The sequence below is a fragment of the Aptenodytes forsteri genome, unplaced genomic scaffold (genome assembly GCF_000699145.1).
Source record: "Aptenodytes forsteri isolate BGI_AS27 unplaced genomic scaffold, ASM69914v1 Scaffold108, whole genome shotgun sequence".
NCBI lineage: Eukaryota > Metazoa > Chordata > Aves > Sphenisciformes > Spheniscidae > Aptenodytes > Aptenodytes forsteri.
In genome coordinates, this window is record NW_008794448.1 from 2324053 (window position 1) to 2347941 (window position 23889).

A 23889-nucleotide genomic window follows, 5' to 3' on the forward strand; every position below is an offset into this window, starting at 1 on the left:
AGCTAGTGGCTACTTATATGCTAATGAACATATCAGAAACTGTCTACAACTCATGACAATAAGCCTTGGAAGCCACCCTGTTTGGGGAATGCTGGGAAGAGCCTTTTATTTAGTGAGGTTTTGACTGGAGAGTGCTGTTAAGGTGAGGAGATTAGGGGAAGACTATTAGACTTTCTTGTTTAAAGTTTCAAAGATACATCCCACTCAGATACCTGAAAATTTTATAGTTTCAATTGCTGGCGACTGACATTCAGCTTTCCTTAATGGTAGAGAAGTTTAATGAATTTTTAAAAATTGATTTTAACAAAAGCTGAATGTATGGACTTTATCAAAAGTACATCAGTGTTTAGACAACTTCAACTATCTCAAGCTTAACATTAGTAAAAATGAAATATTTCAACACAGGAGATAATGATAATAAGCCTGGAAGATGGTAGAAATGTGATGAGCTAAAATATATTTTATTACATTTCAGAAATTTCATTAGTAAGAACGCATACTACCACTAGAAAGCATGCAAAATACATTTATTACTCATGCTTGTACATTTCTAAACAGGTAAGAAGCCATCATTTTAGTTAAAAAAAATTCTATTTTGACTTGTTATTGCAATATTCTTGTCTTGATATATTGGTAATTCATACTGATTTGTTATATCTGAAAAAGGTAATAGACAAAATTATTATAGAAACACACTGGTTTCATCAAAGAGTAAGATAGCGTATTTCTCAATATACCTTACCCTATTCAAAGGGACCACCGGACTTTTTCCAACATATTAAAATAAGCAAAGTTCATATGAGAAAAAAAATATTTCCAAAACACTTTAAAATTATTCCACTACACAAGGAAATGTCAAATATGTTAATTTACTGCAATCAACAAGAAGGTATTAGAACTAAAAGCACATAAACACTGCTAATCTAAAATAAAAATCATGCTGCTGTTTTACCAAAACTTAAACTGTTTTGGTTTCAGCTTTCAATGGTTGCATATTACTTAGCATAGGATACCTTTGGCTTTGCGTATTTTTATTTACAACTTTACTGCATATACCTCACAATAAAACAGAAGGCTTGGAGAGTTCTTGCTCTTCTATTATTGTCTATTAGCCACAAGAAGTAAGAAGAAACTGTCAACCTCTGCCCACTAAAAACAAGTTCAATATTCTATTACATTGTGAATTTGGACTATCATTAGTCTATCATTAGTAGTTAAGAGCTGATCTTGTTGCAGTTCAAGCTGAAATAGCTCATACTGCTAACGCTCTGAAGACGTCATTATTATATATTATTAAATGTTACCCAAAATAGTTTCTCTAAACTGAAAAGTAGTCATATCTTCTTAATTGGTTTATCTGGCATTTAGATAACTTTCCAATTACCACAATTTGGTACACACGTACAACGTCCAACTGCTTGTTATTAATTTGGACAACCAAGGGAAAGCTCAAGTACCAAATAACCATTTGGTTATTTGAGACTGAACGCTCACGCAGCCTAGAAGATGCCACTCCTAACCAGGTTCAATGACATTGTCAAAGTAGAATGGGAAAAATTAGAATACCTTTAACCATTAACAATACTTAATTGTCAATAAAAGCATGGAGTTCTTTATGTCTCAAGGCTACAAAGTGTGAGTAATTGCAAAGAATGAATCATAGATGGGCTGCTAAGCGTATCAGCCAATGATTATATGCAAGATAATTATGATCTTGTTACAGAGGCTATTAAAGGAAACTAGAGTTGTTAATTAAATGCTGTACTACAACCCTCTGAAGGACAACCTTGTCAATACTAGCTAATTCGGGAAATAAAAACATAGCATTTTGAATGAGTTTTTTCATTTGTAAGCAGCAATAACTTATTTTAATGTTGAAAGCAAAAATTTTAAAAATCTCAGAAAAATACACCTGTAAAACAGATTTGTTCAACATTGAACTAATTTATGAGGCAAGAATAATATTAAATTTTAACTGTACAAGATTTTGAAGACACAGGTATTGTAGTAGTTGATACACTTCTGATGCATAATAGTCATAGAGGTGCTTCAAGGCACCTTTATTCAAGTGCTAGAGAGACTTAGCATCAAAGCCAGTATTTTGTTTAATGTAAGTTCTGTTTTATGCAGCTTGAAATCATGCCTGAAACCCTTCCTCGATGAGGTATGCAATATGTAAATTATAAACACTTAGATATATGAACGTATACTGCCAATGAGCTTTTATCAAGCCTCCTGATAGTTCAATAGGAAAACCATATTCATATGAAATGAGGTTGGAAATAATTCTTATTCAGATTGTTCTAAAGACACTCAGAAGCTAATTGCCCTGTGAAAATTTGGCTAAATATTGTATTACCTGGCCATCTAGTGTTCCTGCACATCTAATGTTTCACACTTTGCAATAGAAAAACAGTAGTTCTTCCAAAACAACAAACCAGAATAATTTCGTTATGGCCAGATAATGAAGCTTAATTGGAGAAAACACATTCTCTGTTATAAAAAAAGGAGGCAGCAGTTTTAACAAATTAAATGTAAACTTGTGGTGCGAGTGACATATCCATGGACACCCTAGTTAGAAGGACAAGAACATTTACACTCAGGAGGAGTTAAGAGCAACTATAAAATTCTCAAGACTCCTGCTTTCACCTCTAAGGTCACACCACGCACTAATCCACAGCATTTCACACACTTAAAACCATCATACGTGTTACTGCAATTTACTAAATCCAGGTAACCGATTATTTATTATGAAATGCAGAAGTCTATCTTTACACAAGTGCAAGTAACTATAAGCGTGTTACCCTGATGACACAACTCTCTACACCGACTTTACACTATATAGAGAGTCAAATTCAAGGTCACTGGCCTAGCATCCAATCCCTTTGGAATGGTTTTAAGCTACTTATCTCTTTAGTAATTTTTTTTTCCCCACAAGTGTCAAGCAACTGACCAAGTGTGGCAGACAAAATGGAGCCTCATTAAAAAAATCCACACATAATTCACTCCTGCTAACTACACATCACAGACTCAAAACTAAAATAAAACAGACTTGACACATGATGACCATTTTCATATAGTCATATTTGGATGGAAAGAAGCGCAGGAAAGCTTAGTTTTGTTTTGTTTTTTTCTTCTTCCTGGAGTTAAGCAAAAGGCACACAATAACTCAACAGGGAAGAGCTGTTAGGTTTGTCACCACTTAAGATAGCAACAAACAAAAAGTAAACAGTAGAAGTCACAAAATTTTTGTGTTCAAAAACCTAAGATAGTTCATTTTATAATGATGATCCTATATTACTTCTCTAATAACTCCTGCTTCAGAAGTTATTTAGGCTATTTAATGAATAGCCCCAAGTGGTAATTGCAGTCTTGTTTTTATACAGGATTAGATGACTGCAGCAAGATCCAAGACAACAGTTAACAACTACTGGGTAGACAGTAAAAGTATTCTAGCTAGTACATGAGAATTCAGAGGGAATGGATCAAGTGCAAGTCTGATGGTTAATCCTAGATAAACCTAGATAAAATTTTAAAATTAAGTCTCAGAAATCCTATCCCTGTTTTGTTTATCTGACTACCACTTCCATGTTATATTGCTGTGATTAAGACAAGGTTGTTCCAACCCACATCTTCATTTCTGTAAATACCAGAGCAGACACTGGGGTAATTTAGCTCAAACTGTATGATGATTCAAGCACCTAAAACAAGTATTTTCCCTAAAAGGCCAAAGATGGAAAGGTAAGACAGAATGATCTACCTAGATAAAAATGCTAACATTCGAGTTACCAGGTAACTTTCCACAAAACGAGAAATAATGTGTTTATTAATTAGGCCTTTAGTATTAAAATACATTTTAACATGGCTTTACTGCACTAGTTAATAACAGAGCTTCCAAACAGAGATCCATTAGCATAGTGCTATCAAGTCTAAATAAACTCTCAGTAATTATCACTGGCCAAGGCAAAGCGAAGTGTAACTTCAACATACCAAAGATTTAACTGATCAAAGCAGGATGAATCAGCCAGAGAAGGTAGGACACTTTCAGACCTCTGTCACCACTCCAGAATACCAAATTAGTATTAATCTATTCAGTATTTCCAGTGAAACATATGGAAAATTTCTCACAATAAAATTTAATTTAAATCTCAAGTATAATTAATGAAAATTGGATCCATTACTCAGAAACCATATACAGAATATTTTGGTGCTGTAAATTTTTCTCAATTACACTTACAGAAATGTAAAGCTTATACTGCATTGGGCTCAGAAGTTAAACTTTTGAATTTCCTGAATTTATTTATCTCTGTCGAATCCTTCACCATTGATGCACTGATCTTCTCTCTTGTTGCTTATCAAATGACCATGACTTCTAACAACCATCATAAAAAGAAGAGAGATATATGTAATTGTCAAACTATCAATAGTAACAGGCAAAAGGCTTCTTCACATTATACTATAGAACCAATAGAAAACAAATACCATAGTGATCATACAGTGATGATTTAAAAGTGAAAGTGGGGAATCCTAGCAAAAACTGAGCCATAGAGTATCATAAAAGTAATGAGTCAAGGTACTGGCTCATCTGCCAGAACAGAGGCCCTCTGGCAAGTTTTCTTTCATGATGCCCAGACAACCTTAATATCAACACGAAGTTTATTTAAAATTTCTACATATGAGTTTCTGAAATGGCAATGACCAATTATTGCCGTTTTTTTTGACCTCTTGTAAACTTCAGTTCAATTTCAAAACTTCAAGTCTTGCTTAGCAACTCTGCAGGTGAAGTAGGGACTTTAAATACTTCAATCTTATGTTTGCTGCTAGAATTTGGCAAGTTCTTAAGCAACATTAAGGAATCTACACAGAAAATATAGCTTGGTTCAGAAGGACAAACAGAGTGGCAGTGTGTGGGTAGGGAACAGAAAGGAGAGCTACTCTACAAAATCATCAGTACTATGCCTTCCTCTTCCTTCAGAGATATGCAGAAATTATATTGCACAGGTCTTCTATAGCTGTTCTCCCTCTTCTATAGCAGTTCTACTGTCACTATGTGACCTTGGCTATAGGAAGATTTCATCGCTCCCTTTATGTTGTGATTTTCTACATTTTCCATCTAATAAAACAGTAGCAGTTATTGCATGTAATCAACAATAGGTTAAGAATACAATATTAATATTGCCAGAAAGACTTTTGTATTTCATTCTCTGCCTGTAAAGGAAATAAATGGTTTTCCTATTTTAAACAGTGTAACAGCTTCTAAAAGTCTCCAATGAAAATCTCTTAATAGCAAGCTTCTTCAAATGGCTGTGCACCTACAGTCCATTCACTTTATAAATAAGCATGCAGCATCTACCCCAGAGGATTAAAACTTTTAACCTAATTTTTGAAGTGATCTGAGACTACGCATACAGTAAGAGGGCTTTGCTATCATTTAATTGCTGGACTGGATTGGATACAGCTTATTCTGCAGAACCAATATTGTTCAGACTATAGTTTTGATACATGCTTTTAACTAAAATGTTACTTTTTATTGTATGATTTGTCCCTTTTCATCTTGTTTTTGTAAGCTAATTTTCAAAATGGAAACTCTGATGCAAGAACTGTGTCCTCATAGCCAAGTAAAATTATCTATTATCCTGAAAGCATTAACCAATAACATACCGGGTTTTATAATTACCGAAGACTACTTTTAGAAGTACATCTATAGAGTATTACAAGTCAGCTAATGGGGATCAAAATTACACATGAATAAAACACACTAACTCGTGCTTTTGTAAATAAGTACATACTAAATATGCATATTTTAAATAAGAACATAAAGCAAATGTATAAGAAAATACAATCTGAGAATTGAAAGATTCATGATCTCTTTCTATGTACATGTGTCATTTAAAAACAGGAAAATAAAGGAGTAAGTAAAACTAAGATTTTACTTTTACATTGGACATTATCATTGCCAAATACATGAATGCATGTTATTGTTTATTTAACTATTTGAGAAAAAAATGAACGCAAGTTCATAAAATAAGCCATTACAACAGTAAAGATTTCTGTATCAAATGAAAGATATGGAGATATCTGCTCAATATAATAAATCTAACTCTAAATCAAAACTGCATCCCATCCTGTACATGCATCCATGTGTGTATGAAAGAGAATGCAAGACAAAGAGCACATGCATCTGCATCTAAGAGGGAGACTGTATGCAGGACTGCTTACTGGAAAAAGTTCTGCAAGTTGCATAAGTGTAAAGGAAAAGGTATATTATCAATAATTATTGAAAGTGCAAAATTCTAAACAAAGCATGCTATCACTTAAAACTACACACAAGTATACATTAACATCCTCTGTGAAACCAAACAAAAAATATCAACAAATGCACCATCGTTTCTCACTGAATTCATATAAGCATTTTCTCCATGCTGCTTATACAGAAAATATTTAATTAATATGGGACCTAAACAGATGAGTCTAACGAGACTACACACGGTCCAAAATCAAACTTAGAAACAAAGACCAACAAATAGGTCCAAGGTATCATTCAAGTGAGTTTTCACATACAATGGATTTGTTCTGACTTGCAACTTATTTCCTGGTCATCAATAAAATACCATGAAGATCCTCTATACTATATCACTTCCATAAAATCAGGCTCTCAAAGTAAAATCCCACTGTCTTTCATTAGGTCAAGATTTTGAACATGGGGGTGTGAGGGGTGGGTGGGGGGAGAGACTATTGTTCTTACTCCTATTTATTCACATAAGCAGGTCATATTATCTCAAAAACCCAACATAAATTAGTTTATGTATGTTTTTTGTTTAAAAAAATATTTTTATCTTAATTGCAACAAAATGACCAGCATTGCCTGGTAAAATCCCAAACCGTCAACGTTAAAGTAGTCATGACTTTATTGATGTTGCAGTCCATACTCAGTGCAAGAGAATAATAATGCGGTGCCATACGCATAAGGATCTAGCTCCTACTGAAAGCACATGAAAGGTTCTCGTTAGTCAAACAAGAATGGGTTATAAATGCAGTTGAGCAAAATCAGAGTTAATCTTAATGAAAACAAAAATGTCAGATAAAGTGTGAAAAATTTAATTGCATGCACCTTACAAAACAAGGTGAGCTAAATCACAGTTACAAATGTTAAGATATTTAAAATGGCACTTATCTTGTGGTAAGTATTTCAATAAAATTAACACCAAATACATAAAATATAAAATAACTTCAATATTTATTTACAATTTCAGGCCAATATTTGTACAGAAAAATACATTAATTTCCTTAAGTGAACAATTCTTTTGAAAGGGAGATGTGTTCGATAACTGATTTTTCAATCTTGAGTCTTTATGCTCCTCTGTTAGTATTCAAATATTAAAAATATTTGTGAAACTGATGCAAGTACAATAGAAAGTAAAATTCTCAGTGCCTGAAATTCTAGTCATTTTAGCTCCTTCTTAAAAGTGTCTTACAAATTATTACAAATGATTCTCTGATCTTGGGACTTGATGAATAGTTTACAGAAATGAGCTAAAAATAAGTCAGTGTTAAAAGGTAGGGTTGCCAGTTCTTTCATGGTCCCAGAAAACGTAGAGGAAGTTGGCAGGATCAGCTCAGCTCCACTGTGCTCCTGAAAAATATAAAATACCAGTGTCCACTGGATCATTGGGTCCTTAGCACTCTAGTACTATTTATGAAAAAGATTTTGGTGATGACCGTAATGGTGCTTTAAAATATGGAGTAAGACAGATTTGTCAGTAGGCGTGACCTTTCTTTTTTAAGGTTCCATGCCCTAAATACATAGTATTTATAAATTAAGGGTAAAAAGTGCTTTGCATAATGATAAACACATTAGGACCTCACCTTTGGGCATTATTACATAAATAAAGAAGAAATGTTAGGAAAAACTGAATTGAATTTAAATAAAAAAAATAAGTGAAGACTGTATACACCTATTTTATTCCATTTTTATCTAATGAAATTACATTTTAAGTGTTAATCTTACATATATACTAGCAATATCTATTTGAAATGAAGGTTGAGAGCCTCCAAAAGGCTCAAAAACCCTCCCCTCACAATGCAATCAGTAGTGTAATTCTTTTGATGGCAGCAAATACAAGCTTAACAAAAATAAAAAGCACTGGCATCTCACTATTAGTATCTAGATATGTTAACTATACCAGGACTTCAAAACATCCATGGAAAACTGTCAGGGGAGTCTGTAGATGACACCATTAGAAGTCCTGCTGGACAAGCCCTCTTACAACTGGAATCATAGCTGAAACTGTGTGAGAGTTACACAAGTCAAAGTTTTTGCCAAAAAACTTTGGCTTGGAAAAAGGGCTCTACAATAAAAATATAAAATAAAATAAAAATAAAAATTAATAATTCTAAAGAAAAAAGTCAGAATACTTATCATTCTGTACCTGCTCAGATACTGTCATCAAAGCAACAAAAGTGCTTCTGTACACAGAAGCACATAGATTCAATAAATTTGTTACTTAACAGCAGTTTCCTAAGGAAGTCCATCAGTATTCCATTTACTCAAAACTGGCCAAATTTTATTGTGACCTAAAAAGAATTTACCTAAGCTTGAACAGATTTTAAAAGAAGTATTTAAAATCTGTAAAAATAGATACATATTTTGCTATATAACATAGTAGTTGCTACATAACACAGTGCCTATTAAAAGCAAAAAGATTACAGGAAAGAAGCTAAACAAAATTTGCATACATACCTCACTGCTCAATAAAACACATCTATAAAGTTATATCCTGTTAAGATACTCAACTACGATAGAAATTTAAAACCTGAACTACAGTGTTGTCCCTGATCAATAGTGCAAAGCAGGTAGATATACCAAGCAAAATGAAAAATAACTTTAAATATTGATATTGAACTTAGCATTTAAACTATCTCAATTTCTCTACCAGCATTAAAATAGTCAGGTATAATTATCTCAAGATTCAAATTGGGTTTTAAATTAAGTTTTACCATTGCAAGAAAATACACCACACTTCAATTCTGTCTACCAAACAAGAAAAATGTGCTAATCCAACCCCTCTCATCACCGTGCACCAACACAGATACTACAATGACATGAATTTCTCAATATACAAAATGAGTTCCAGAGCTTGCATATTTTTTCTGCGCTTCCTTTTTCAGTATCTGTCATGGGAATGCCAACAGGTAGATAACAGAAACGTTAATTAGAGGCTGCAAGCCTAATTCACAATACACTGTGCAACTTCTTGTTTACCAACTGCAAACAGATGCTTTAGCAGAATAAAAAGTTACATTGTATATAAGAGCTTCTTAAATTTGTGAAAGTCTTTCAACTTTGAAAGGAAAAAGCACACCTTCCAATGCCTAGGTCCTCAATATAATGGAAAAGAAAAAGGACTAACTATAAAACCAGGAGATTTAAGAATGAGATCATCTTCCAATTTCATTCTATTGGGTACGTAAAGCAATTTAGTTTGATTTTTCAACTGCCACAAGCATCAAATTGGGTGAAATTTTCACCCCCACTACAGTAATAACTAACACATCAAAAGAGCTAGGGTTCTACCCTATAAAATAGTCACGGCAGAGTTTAATAGCTCGAGTAGTGTTAAAGTACAAACAACTCTAAGAATGCTCTTCTGCAATGTTAACTTCTTGGGGAAAAGAAAACCAAACACAACCAACATTTCAGCTGAGCACTGAGTGAGTTTTAAATCAAAGATAGTGAACCTCACAACATGGAGACTAATTATTGACTGCCAGAACTTACTCAGCCCACAGCCTTTACCTTTATGCATTGATAGAACACTGGCTACAACCTGCATGAATTACCCTCCCAAACTATCTCCAGCTACTGTCAAAGAGCTCCAGTCCCTTCCTCATTCTGTGATCTGAGTATCATGGTCCTGGGCAACTGGCTCCAGGTGGATCTGCCTGAGCAGGGGGGTTGGACAAGATGACCTCCAGAGGTCCCTTCCAACCTCAACCTCTGTGATTCTGTGATACTATAAATAGGGCTGTATGTCAAACTTCATAACAGGTATTTAAACACAACAAAGTAATACAAGTAAGGCTAATAGCAATTCTTACTACCTAAGTTGCCAAATTCAGTATCTCCATCTAATTGAATTTGATTCTGTTAGCACAGGTAAATATTTCTGTTTACAAGTAAGGCTAATAACTAGCAAGACTCTTATGAAAAAACACATAAATGAAAGACCCTACCTGGAGAAGGCCACTGAAATAGATTTGAGCTTACCCATAGGAACTTAACACCTTTATTTCTCAACTTTGCACCTCCATCTTAATTTAGCTTGGGAGGAAGGTCTAAAAAAATAGTATAGAATATTCACTTAGGAGTACGTAGAGATTAAACTGACTGAAATAGGAAGAGGGTAAGCAACAAACTGGTGAAGTAAACATGACAAAATGTTACATAAGCAAAACAAATATAAACTAAAATGCACTATTTAACCTAACTAAAACACGCTGTCTTTAATTTACCATGTATTATAATGAAAGAACAACTTCTAAATATTGATTCAGTCAAAATACTGTCTTCTCTTTATCTGTGCTAATTCAGGATTTTTAAAAACTAAAACTGAAGTGAGATGGAGCTCTCACACACACATCTTTATCTGGTACGAGAGAAGGAAAAAGATATCTCAAAATGGCCAAGGAATGAAGAAACTTTACTTTAAAAAGAAACATTATGCAATTCATTCTGACAGCAATCCAGAACTAACAATTAAATTCTCCCATGACTTTGCCAAAGAAATAGAAACATTTCTCATGATGCAGCACAGCTTCATCCTATAGTGGCCAAAACAATTTTTTAACTGTAGAGATTACAGAAAGGGTTATCTCTTCATATTCCTTCCTCTGCTATTCAAACCTGTGTTTTTATACAGAAATTTTCATTTACTTGGAAATCACACATATTGTGATATCTATCACATTGTTCTAAGACAAACAACTGCATTATCTAGGCTATACTCCTTGTGAGCTCTACTGCTAGTGTTGTCTGAGTACTACCCTTCTAAATATCCTTTCATAATTGTTCATATCATTCTTTAAAATGTAGTTCTTGGAATGATTTCTAAATCTATACGCTGCCTTTTCTTTGAGAAACAACTCTTTTTTAAAAAAAAAATCCAAATCATTGGATTTAAGCCACTCCCAACATCTTAAAGATGTAAAGATCAAGTGAAAGATGGTGTAGACTTGACGATGAATGTAACAGCATCTATTAACATTGACTATAACTTTTTAAGAAGGCATAATATAAATCAATGTATGAAAAATATATAAACATAATTTACAGATAGAGAAAGAAAAAAGAATGACAAGTTTCTAGGACAGTTCTGGAACAGCCGTAAATTCCTCTCCTATTCATTTTAAGCATTTATTTCTGCTGCTGATAATGCTCATTTTTAAATAAAATTAAACTCATAATGTGTTCTACTGCTGATAAGACCTTTAAGTTAATTATAGCTCAGTAAAAATACAGCTATTTTGGCTATTTCTTATACCAGATAAACAATAAAAATATTTGCATTTCCTAAAGTCTAAGTGCTTGTGTTTTTAGCTTAGCATTTAACATATCTTTTGAGAATGTTTTGGGTTTTTTTTTCCTGAAAATACAGTATATGCACATGCCACAATGACAGAAAGGTAAATGTAAGGGTATACACTCAAAATAATGAAAACAAGTCTGCATATGTTGATAACAGTGCTTCAGAAGATACAGCAGGACATTTTATAGAAGAAAAATGGGAATTAAAAATATTAGGAGGAAACTTTTGAATATTTCTGCTGAATTCCAGCTTTGACCACTGAGTAGTTATCAATTACCTCTGAATATCTTAACTTCCCTATATTCAGTTCTCCCCAGGGTTTATCATTTTAATCATCTATCCAGTCCCTCAAAAATACATCCCCTAGATGATTAATGTTAACATTTTCTATTCTTATATGAGCTAGTTCACCACCAAATGTATGGTCACTCATCTATCAAAGGTGGTTTGTTAGGAAAGGCAAGAAAGCCAAACACTTCTCTAGAAAGTCATGACATATTGAAACATTGGAATTCTACTACAGATAATTTTGTTTAGAAGTTTTTTTTAATTTAAACAAATATTGTCAACCAAATTATGAGAAATATTACGACACTGCAACAACATTACAACTGCACCTAACTTTACAGAGCACAAACATACAGAAAAGAAACAGAAGTTGTATTAGCACAAAAAATACATCATTTCAATAAAATACAGGTCAAGCAGAGTATACATATGGATGGCACAAGAGGATTATTATTTTTTTTATCTGCCATATATATTTTTTAGGAAGCAGAACAGTGATGAGAAACTTGTCAATACAATCTTTATATTGCAGAACACCATTACTTGCAACATATTTTATAATTGCTTGTATCTGAAACCCAAAGATACTATGACTTCAAATGAATAGTCAGTCACACTCAGGAGAAACTGTATTGAAGACTGTAAGAAAGAATAAGAAGATTTTAGTACTACAAAAAGACTAAACAGGAACAGCACAGAACACTTCCTATTGGTTGCAACTGCAAGGTTGAAATGTTTTCAGCTATCCGTTGTTGAACTTCTTTATATGATAAAATAATTACATACATTAAACATATGATATGTCCATATCTGATATTTGGTAGATATAGTAGTATGCCTTGTTTGTAAGTCTGACAGAAGTTGAAAAAGAATGGGGTAAAGACTGCATCCAATTATGACTGCACCTTTGAAATTGTCCAAGGCTTTTTTTTTTTTTAATGTATTTCTATTTCAGGTACTTAGCAATGAAATAACACTTGATAATTCAACTGAATATCTGTGACAATTACCCAGCTTTTTCAACTGATTCAGTTGCTGGTCCTCCTTCCTGAAAAATTGTTTGTACCGCACAAGACACAAAAGTACAATAACCACAACTACATGAGGGATATAGAGCACTTTACTGTCCAATATGACAAAACAGACTGACTTCCTACAAAACAGGCACGATACTATTTCTTTCACGGGGCACACAACATCACAGATAGAAAGGATGTACGGGAAAGAGGGACCACAAGAAAGTTTATCAGTGTTCACACAGGACACTTCATATTTATCAGATAGAGTGTTACCTTTACACCTCTGTTATCAAGACCCTGTTACTTTTCATAACTTTTAAAGATATGTAACTTTTACATACTTTCAAAAATAAAGCCATGATGATGAAGCATTTCTTTGTCAAGCCTACCTTTGCTTTAAGGTCCTCCAAAGAGTTAAACTAAATGCACAGATCATGAAGCATCTAGAGCCTCAACACAACTGGTTCAGATGGTCGGAGATACGAACTCAAGGTATGAGAACAGCAATGAAAAAAGGGTGTTTGTAAAAATAATACTGAATCCAGAAGAGCATCTTTGGCTGCAAGACTAGAAATAGTCAATATTCCACCTATTTTGCCTGGAAAATTGCTCTGCTAACTTAGTTCACTAAAACCAGAATGGCAGCCCAAGAGGCAATCACACCAAACCCATATTTTAAACTTGAAGTAACAGAGTATTTACATCTATGACCTAATAAAGTTGGGTTTAGTTGGTTCTAGCCTCAGTAGTAGGCAACGGTAAAACAGATAAGAATATTTCTGCTGTCGTCCTCTAATATTTTTGCAAAATAACTTAACCTTGCATTTTAAAATCTCTGCTGACATTCAAGTTTTGTGAAAAAACCGGATTAAATAGACAGTAAATTGCTTTAACTTAAGGATCTTGAGAATTTCTGTGTTACTCTGCACAAACTTAGCAAGTTTGCTTAGCACTTCGAATCCATCTTGTCCAAACTGAGTATCAGATTATACAGATTCCACTGAATTCTCCAAATAGCAAAATCTAAACCACATACTTTGAAAGTTGATTTCCAAAAAAACCCAACAAACCAACCAAACATTTTTCTGATTACTGTGTAGAACTAAAATAACTTTTTTTTTTTAGGAGGTAAATGGTCAAATGGCAACAGGGTTGGAGTCAGATGCCCAAACTGGGCTTTGGCAAATTGGACCTTAAAATTAAGGAAGCCTTAGAATAGCGAGAACAAACCATCAAATTGCTTCTTTGAAAAAGATAGGCCTTATGCTAAAGAATTACCTAACAAAGTGTCAAGAGCTTCTCCACTTAACAGCTCTTTCTGCGTAACAGCAATTTGTTGACTTTGGGTTATACTAACCTACAATACATATTTAAAACAACTGAGAGTGGGAGATGAGGGTTAATATTCAAGTAAACAAAAACATTACATGCCTCCCAGAAATTCCTTATATCTTAGAAGTACTCTAAACTGTCTGTTCTCATTGATACACAAATGCAGAAATCTGGGGGGGAAAAAATGCCAACAGGGTAGCTCTTCATCTGTGACTGAAAAAATTGAGAATGTTTTTTTATCATGCTAGAAAATTATACAGTGATGACTACCACAAACATTTTGCAAAAAAATCCAAACCGCTTCCAATATAAATGCAAATAACATCATTTTAGAATAATTCCTTAAATGTTCATTATAATTTAGGGCTCACTGAGCCTAAAATCAAATTACTGTGTAACAGATATTAGTTTTCTCTTCTCCTGCATTAATGGCAAGGCAAGGAGGGAGGCCAAGCTACATACGATGAAGAGGACATCTTAGGTTTTTAATTACAATATATAAAGGAGATTAAATTCACCATAGTTTTAAACATGAAAAGACAAATACATATAGTCCAAATGAAAATGAGAAAAGTTACTGCTGACAACTTTGAGTAAACTTTCAATACTTTTAAATACCTTTTGATTGTGCTTAGTCTTAGTAACAGGTGTATAAAAGGCTCTTCTGATAAGTTTAAAACAGGAACATCAAAGAATTTGCAAAAATTAAAGTAGAATTCTGTCTTTTGGCCACCTACAAATGAGCTGTTTTCCCATACTAGTTCGTTCTAGAAAGTATAACCTAAGTAAAAGCAAACACGAAAAAAAATGTTTACCATCACTGACATTTTTAACCTGTAAATCAAACACATTGCTAACAGTTAAAATCTAGCACACAGGCTATGTAAGAAATAAATCTAGCTGTGTAACTAGCTACATTTGCTTTCAACACATACAGGAGGCATTTCTAGTTGCTAGGATATTATGTAGTATATTAAGTTACATGTAAACATCCTCACAGAGTTGGTATACAGAGCTTGTCATAACATTCAAGAAGAGTAAAAGCTTTATACATACTACCGTGTTCAGAAAATAATTCTGTGTAAGGGTTTGATTTATTCAGTATTCACTTTTAGAACCTCCAAAAGCGATTAAAAAAACCACAACAAAACCAGTCATAAGTGTTTAAAAGAAAGCATTAGATAAAAGAGCCTCTTATTAGGCAGACTGATTCTCCTCTTCCCCTCTTGCTGACTGTCCTTTGTCTGCCTCTTGTCTGAAGATGTAACACAGATACAAATCTGTCACCACAATGAAATCAGAAATTGATCACTTGACTTTCTACTGAAGATCAATACAGATTTCTTTCAATCCACCGTATCCATTTCTGAAACTACTTATAGTTTTTTACTGTAATATCTAGGTTTCCCTACCTAGTTAAGATATATTTAGACTCTCGTACACAAGACCTAAAGCCTACAACCTTATTATTCACTTTTGAGTTCATTTTTAGGGTTTTAGAATTATGAGATTAAGTTTTATTTCAGTACTTCCTCAATTTAAAAGAACTCCAAAATTATGCTCTAATTACTTGCATCAAAACTTGGATTACGAGTTTCTCTATAACCTGTGCTAGAAACAGTAAGAAACCTCTGGAAATTCACATGAAGCAGAACTAGTCAGATCCTCAATCCATTTATCTTGTTTAAACTTTCCAAATGGAAGTACCAAATCTAGAGAAACCTGAGATATCCAGAGCTCCTAAACCAACCATCTCTCCAGATGTATCTCAGCTTCACTTAAGGGTTGGACCAGATAGCTCACTATCATTAGTCAATTTTCTAGCTTCCATGGAACAAATTCTCTCAAAGAAAGGCCAAATGGGACTATGACCAACTCAATCAGGTTTCCCAGTGCATATAATCAAGTAACTAAAACTCCAGAATGTTTTCGGAATTGTACATTTTACACATAGCTGTATTACTCAGATCATATGCAAGCATACTGTTTTTTCTTCCCCTCAGCGAACACAGTCCTTTACTATACCATGAAGTTCTACAAGCAGGATAGTACAAGTCACCATCTGCTTAAATCCTGGTCATTAAGAGTTGAGAATACTTTCTAGTAATTGATGGGCACCACTTGACCCTTCTGTTACAAGTGTCTAGCCAATATACCACAACACTAAAGCTGAAGTATTATTATTTTCTAAGTCATTAATCAGCATCTACATGACCTCTCAATTTGATAGTTGCACTTTGCTTACCAATAATTAAGTTGAGTAAAAAGGCAGTTCTCTTGAACTTCATAAGAAAAGACAGAACACACGTTTACCACAGGGTGACAACAAATCCATGAATGCTGTATGGAGAAGACACCATCTGAACTATTTATGGTGTAAGCATCTTACCTGTATGATGTAATGACAGAGTATGAGGAGTGGTTAGAATGTGAATAAAAAACTGTTTTTCAAGGGAGAGGGAGGAAGAGAAAGAACAACTTACCTGAAAAGTGAAAAGCATACAAATGCAGATTCAAAGGAAATAGCTTCCATGCAGGTCTAGCAAAAAAAAACCCCAAACCCCAAAAAATCCAAAAAAAACAAACTCAAAACTGACACACTTAGCTGCTTTCATATATCCACCTTTATAAATGATTTCTTATTGAACATCATGAAGTAATTTCAGCTGCAAACTAAATTACATTGGACTAGGAAACTCAAACTGTCAAAGCAGGTAAAGCTGCTTTTAAAGCATATCTTTTAAAGCATAAACACCTGTAACTTAGAAAAATGTGGTTTAGTGTGACTGTAGCCATTGAACAGTCAGATTTCTGTATGAAAACCTAGGATTCTCACTATCAATTACATGACCTGTTATGAAGTCACTAGAACATAGCTGTTTTCTCTCTCTATTATTATTGACACAATATGGCACGGTTGTTCCTTATGATTTTGCAGACAAAATAAATGCTAGCAAAAACATTTATTGCTGATATTAATATGTAGCACTTGTGCTGATAGTCTCTACATTTGAGCCAAATATCTGTCCTAATTACATTAATACCATTACATTGCATTCATATATTAAAAATTAGCTTTTGATACATCTTCACATGTATTCATGGAAAAGAATATTCAAAGGCATAAAATGTAACACCTTTTTCATTTCATTACAGAAAAAAAAGATTGCAATCTTTACATTAAAGATATGTACCTTTCTTTAACTGCTTGTTTTTCAAAAAACATTGTGACCTAATGAAAAACTATTTTTTTTTTTTGTAGGAATTCTTTAAATGAAAGTCAAGATAAATTGTCTGTTCAATTATTATTCCAACTCCAAGGCTCATTCATACAAGTTTATGAACCAGACAATACATCATTTGTTCTGAACTTTTATATAATACTTTGCAAATATACTGCATTATCACCTAATTTAAAAATATGAAGACTGTCTAACAAATTTAATCAGGGGCAGTGCTATACAAATTACTTAGCTTTACACCTTCACTTACTCATTTACAATGGACTGTTGCGAAACCCATGAAGAACAGTCATAAAGATTATAAACAAAAATTCAAAGAAATCCAAAACAGAAATTAAAAAAAAAAAAGTCTTGCATGATGTTTTACTGCAAAAAAGGGTTTCCAGTAAGGAAATTAAAAGATGCCAACTTCTCAGGAAAAATCTTGCCACTTTTGGTTGAAATAGATAGGAGTTATAGGCATAACAAAGAGCCAAAAGGCAACGTAATTGTCTTAGAACTAGCTTGAGCACCTTTTATTAGTAGGAGAATAACCAGTACCAGTTTTAACATAATAAAGGAAAAAGCTACTACTGTTTTTCCCTACATGTATATCAGTCATGTATCAAGAAAAATCATACAGTATTTGTCTTGTCTAACTCCTATTTTTCAGTGAAATAAAACAACTATCAGTTGTAATTAGTAATAGTAATCAATCTTCTTTGTCTGCAGAACCAGTTATACATCAATAAAGCATAAAAGCTCCTGATGTTTTTTATATTATACCTCTTGAAAATTTGGTCAGACGTATGACATAGTAGTGGCAAAAAAATCCATTTCCACAGAACAGCAGCTGTGATTTCAGGTATTTAAATCAATGAAGATGGTTAGCCAGGAGCTTATAGAATGTTAGAGCAGTGTTATTACCATCACCATCAGCACTAATAGGAACAGTTTGTAGGATATAAATGCTGCGGAAACCACTATTTTGCAGGGATATGCATATCATATCACAGCATGAAAAATTTTTAAAATCTTCTAAAAATCAGAAACATATATTCTTAGTTCCATGTAAAAAGTAAAACAAAAGAGCTTTCTTTGGATTTATATGCTATTTTCTGACCCACTACTGTTCAGGAGTAAACTTACCAGCAAAGCACTAAGTGATCATTGCCTATCTTACAGGCCTGATAATAGAAAGTCTTGCCTGATTTGTTGCAAAGTTGAAAGACAGGCACAGAACAAGGAAGTAAATTACAAAAAGGTTTCTCTTTAAAAACAGATTTATTCTTCCTACAGAGACAGAGCAGACAAGAGGGAAAGTAAAAGTGAGAGCATGTGCAAGGGTGGCGAGGGAGAAGGGGGAAAGAAAGAAAGGGGAGGGTAAAGAAAGAAAGGGGAGACCCTGTTCTTTGAGTGTCTGATTTGACATCTTAAGACCTATTTTACATAAATGTTTAGCATTCACTATTTAACCATGTTAATGACAGCTATGGTTTGATCATATTTTGTGTTACATAATACTAAATACTAAGTACTTTAAAAATGATTTTGTAAATAACTCAAATATCACACTCAAAATTAACAGATACTTTTGATCTGAATCCCTCTGTGCCTCGTTTCTCTATCTATGAAATGATAATACTAATGCTTCAACCCTACAGAGTGATTCAAATTGCGTATGTAGCTCAAATACTCCATAAGGACCATGAGGAAATTAGCAATTCTGTTTTCAGAGTAAAAGTAACATGAAGTAAATAATTCATGCACCTGCTTGCTGGCCAATGATGAAACAATATATATTGACTAGGCGGTCACCAGATGACCAGAGATCATCCTTTATGTGAAGGTTCTGGAGTCCTGTGTTTACAACAGTACACGATAATCCATCCAATGGATTTGTCATGATGAATGTATGTAGGGGGTAGCATAGACATTTCCTAATTTCAAAGTTCTGGTTATGCAGCCTTCCTAGACATTTTATAATATATTCTCTTTCTATCTTTCTTTGAGACAGGAAGACATGTAAAAATGGTAGGATTCTGTGCATGGGCAACTGTCTATCCAGAAGACATAAATGTAGAAAGACAGGACTTCAGTTACGCAATAAAGAACTCACTGCTTTCAACAAACAATGAGAAATCCTTCTGTTTCTTCTAAGAAGGGAAAATTCATTTCAACTCGATTTCTATAAAATAACTTTTTAAAAGTTTGGTTTGCATTTTTAAATATGAAAAGAAATTGTCTCTTTTATAGTAAATTCTAAGCTCATTTCTTTGCTTTTTAATATATCTAGACCACAGTAAATATTCTGATAATACTCTCAAAAATAATGATTTTCATCAGATTAACATATATATCTGCCAATGAATGTTGTACCTTGTACTAGCTCCTGTTAGAATAAAAAACAATTACTGCCATTAAAGTTAAGTAGTTTGCATGGTATGTGGCAGATTTCATACATGATGATTTAAATAATCTAGAAGCAGCAGAAATTTTTTACAGATGTTTTACTTGACATTTAATTTTTTTGTCATGTAAATTTATCACAGCATTTAGATTTTGCTATCATATTCTGATTTTCACAGAGATTCTTTCACATACAACCCATTCAATCCTCCTGCTTGATCCTGCAGGAAAGACATCATGCTAAATTTAGGTTATTACAATCATTTCTATGGTAACAGATGGATGTGAAACACAGGATTATGACTTCACCGCACGACTCTGCAGAAAGAAGTCGGATGGTGGAAGAAGAAAGATCATATTCAAAATATCTGCAGCTGTAGCAGGGAAGCACATACTATCACTGAGAAATGGAACAGTCCTTTTTTTAAAAAAATATGTGACATCTTTTTTCAAAATCTCTAAAGGTAAATCTTCCCCTAACAAATACCTTCATCATTGACAATCTCCGTATGTTTTTTTCTTTAAACTAGTATCTCTAGTCTGGCATAATTAAACGAAAAGAATGCTTCAAAATATAGGTTATGCACAAAATTATAGCTAGATATGAATCCATTTAGAACCTCTAGAGGTTAAAATAAAGGAAAAATACAAATATGAAATGCTAATAGACATGCATTACATATAAAAAGAAGGGTAAAAAGTGAGAGCATATTTCAGGTAATACAAACCAGGAGAAAAGATTTTTTTCATTATTCTTGCTTTTTGTGGATTATATTCTGCGATATATACAACAATTTCATGCTAGAAATGCACATTATATTAAAATAAGAGTTACAAAAATCACTGAATTATTACAGTGTATCACATTATCACTATTTTCTTCAGTTTGATTTCATCTTAAAATCCAAACAAGTCTACATCAGAGAAACCAAAATATGGGTGTTTATTATATTGTTATAAGCAATATTAACTACACAAAGTATTCCTCAAGCACAGAGACTAAAAACAGCCACCCATAGCATCTGCCTTAAAAATACTGTAGCCCTATACAAAATCGTTTACAAGATGGTATCTGAAATACCTTCTATATTTAATCACAATCCTTAATGATTCAGCAATGAAAGGCTATTGTAAAAGGCAGAACTATATTTAACATTTCTGGGTTAGCTGTACACAGATTACCTAAGTACAGAACAAACACGAATAACACTGTGACTAATAATGGTTCCTACCTTAAATATTGAATATTACTGTGATAACACACCCAAAGCAGGCATTTGGCTATAAAGGTTATGCTATTTTAAAATAGTAAATGCAGTAGACTTTAAAGGGATTTTTGTTTCTACCTTGCAGGAACAAGGTATTTATAATCAAAACCAAGTATCTTCATTTTACTTTCTCTGATTTAAGTTTGCCTGGATTTTCAGATTAAATCTAACCTATGGAAAAAAAAAAAGTAACAAGACAATAGTAACTACTTACGAAGAATTCCTGAAACACATCAGATATGCAAGGTAAATATACATAGCCATTATACTTTAATAAATATAAGGATATACATGAAAGCCTTTAATCAGTATTAAAGATAATACCTCTGGACGCTGAAGCTGAGTATGGCTCAAGAAACCTTTCTTGCATTTGAGATGTTTATGCACTACTAAACTAACAGTAAAAGTCAACATTGAGGGCTTTGCTGATTAAGGACTTTTTAAGGGCCTTTTCTCTCAACTGGTAAATTGTTGCCAATTTTAACAAAACATGAGGGATCTTTAAAAAAAAAAAAAAAAATCTTTGAAACCCCAATCCTTCTCTGTGGTTGAAATGAGCAAAAAGGTCAGAAGGGACCAGAAGGGACACACCATAGTCTCATAAACCTCATTTACCTAAGGAAAGTAGGCTTAAAAAACAACAAAACCCAAAAAACCTCAGCAAGAGTAGAAGGGGAATGTCTGACACAATTCTCTAAATTAGAAATTCAGGTCTTGGTTATCCCAGTATTCTCAGAAGATTCTGTGAAGGACTGCAACACTAATAAAATTATGACAGGAATGACTAAATAAAAACTGATATGGAAAACTTTTTTTTTCTTTTTAATTCAGACCACTAGACCATTTAAAACTTTGTTCTTTTTTTAATTTGCAATTAACCTAAATACATTTCAAATACTCCTCACCCCTCTGGGAGGAAAAGTTCTCTTTGTAAAAGATGTTACAGCATACACCTTTTATTTAAGAACTTAGAAAGAACCCAAACCACATTTTTTCCCTTTTAAGAACTTTCTGAAACCTTACATTAGAAAAAAAAAAAGCCATACGTTGACATTTTCAACATTTTAAATGTTTGAAAACATCAAAGTTATTAAAAAGAAACACGTCACATGTTTTTTGGGAGTAGGGCAGGAGGTGAGGAGGGAGAAGGTTGCTGCTTTCATGTACAAAGGTACACCAAATTCCCCCCTCACTTTGCTCATTCTCAAAGCAAAGCTTCCTACTTAAGTGCTGATAACCCTAGGCAAATGGTTTGAAGAGAACAGCTGAAGTGAGGATACACACTGCAGGTAGTGAACTAATGGTCTGACAAAATTACTTCTATTTTCCTGGCCATAAAACTGGGTCATCCATCATAAAAATTGTGATGTAACTCAGAACTGAAATAGCAACATTTGGCTAAGTGTTAGCATCTTTAGTATCTGCAATTATACTTCTTCATTAAAAACACATTTAAAAATCTAAAAACATCATCTGTTTTCATAAAGAGACTCCCAAGTACAATTAATCAACAATGGAATGCAATGACCATAATATACTATAGCTATATCCACGCTGTGTCAGTATTTCCGACTCAAATCCATTTAAATTTATAAGAAATGCTTGCTAGCAAGTTCAAAACCTCTTCTGAATAAGCAATTCACAAAAGGCCACCAGCGAGTCAACAAATATGGTATTTGGTTTTAAGGAATAAAGGGATCCAGGAGACTTCGTTCAGGTGAACTGGTACTCCACTAACTTCTCTTTTGTGGTGGCAAATGATCAGCCCTTATGGGACAGTAAAAGGCTTTATTTGCCTTACCTCACCTGGGGGTTTGCCATTTTCATATGGATTTGGCAATAGGCAGAAGCAACCCACAATTTGGCCATCTATAAAGGACATTTGACATATTAGAAAGCATTGAATCATCTGCAAAGAAAAAGTTAAGAAGCTGTTGCTAGAAAGGCACGACTGGTTGAAACCAGAAGAATTTTACTTTTTTACTGGAAACAAATTGATGGATAGGGAAATTTGGGATTTTCCAGTATTATTCAGAGTGGTTAAATAAGCAAGGAGCTGTCCTTATAAATAAATAAATGATCTGAAAGGCAGGTCAAGGACACTGCATCGGCACAGGGCCAGGCAACAGAAGGTGCTAAACAGAGCAGACTGGTGGATCTGATGACCAGAGTAAGAGACCTCTGCATTTCAGTATACCAGAATTCCCTTTCTTTACACTATATTATCTTAACTGGATGGCTAAGTTTGCATGTGTACATGTGGTAAAAGCTATCTACCAAAACAAAGAACAAACTTCTGTGCAGATAGATATGCAGAAAATATGTAAGTTAAAACCAAATAAAAGTTGCAACCTATCAAACACATTAGTTCTGTGTTGCCCTTTTGGTTGCATCACAGCAATCTATAGTGGTCAAATAGCTAGAAAGGACTTTTGCAGTTACAAATACTGATTGTTACTATGGAAATTCTACAAAGAGCTAAAAGAAATGTTTTAGTACATACCAAAAGGGAATGTTTAGTGAGGGTATATTTTTTCCCCAAGGTAGGTATATTTATTCCACGTATTTCCTCATACGTATGAAAAGGTCACTTGCTATATTGATGGTTTAGCATTTAGAGAGAGATTTTTTTAAAAAAAGTTAGAGAAATTTTGAGTCTTTCATTGTGTAAACTACACAACTGTGACTGAAAAGAAAGTGCCTCTTGACTCATTAATTACAGTAGTGCACCATCTTCCAGTTGTCCAGCTAGGAAAAAGAGAGATGT

The 23889-nt window shown here is 33.5% G+C and overlaps 1 protein-coding gene across 1 annotated transcript in view; it reads right to left on the reverse strand.

Moving 5' to 3' along the window:
- Positions 1-23889, reverse strand: part of NOVA1 (NOVA alternative splicing regulator 1) — a 156549-nt gene that overhangs the window by 103573 nt on the left and 29087 nt on the right. The gene's annotated exons all lie outside the window — the stretch shown is intronic.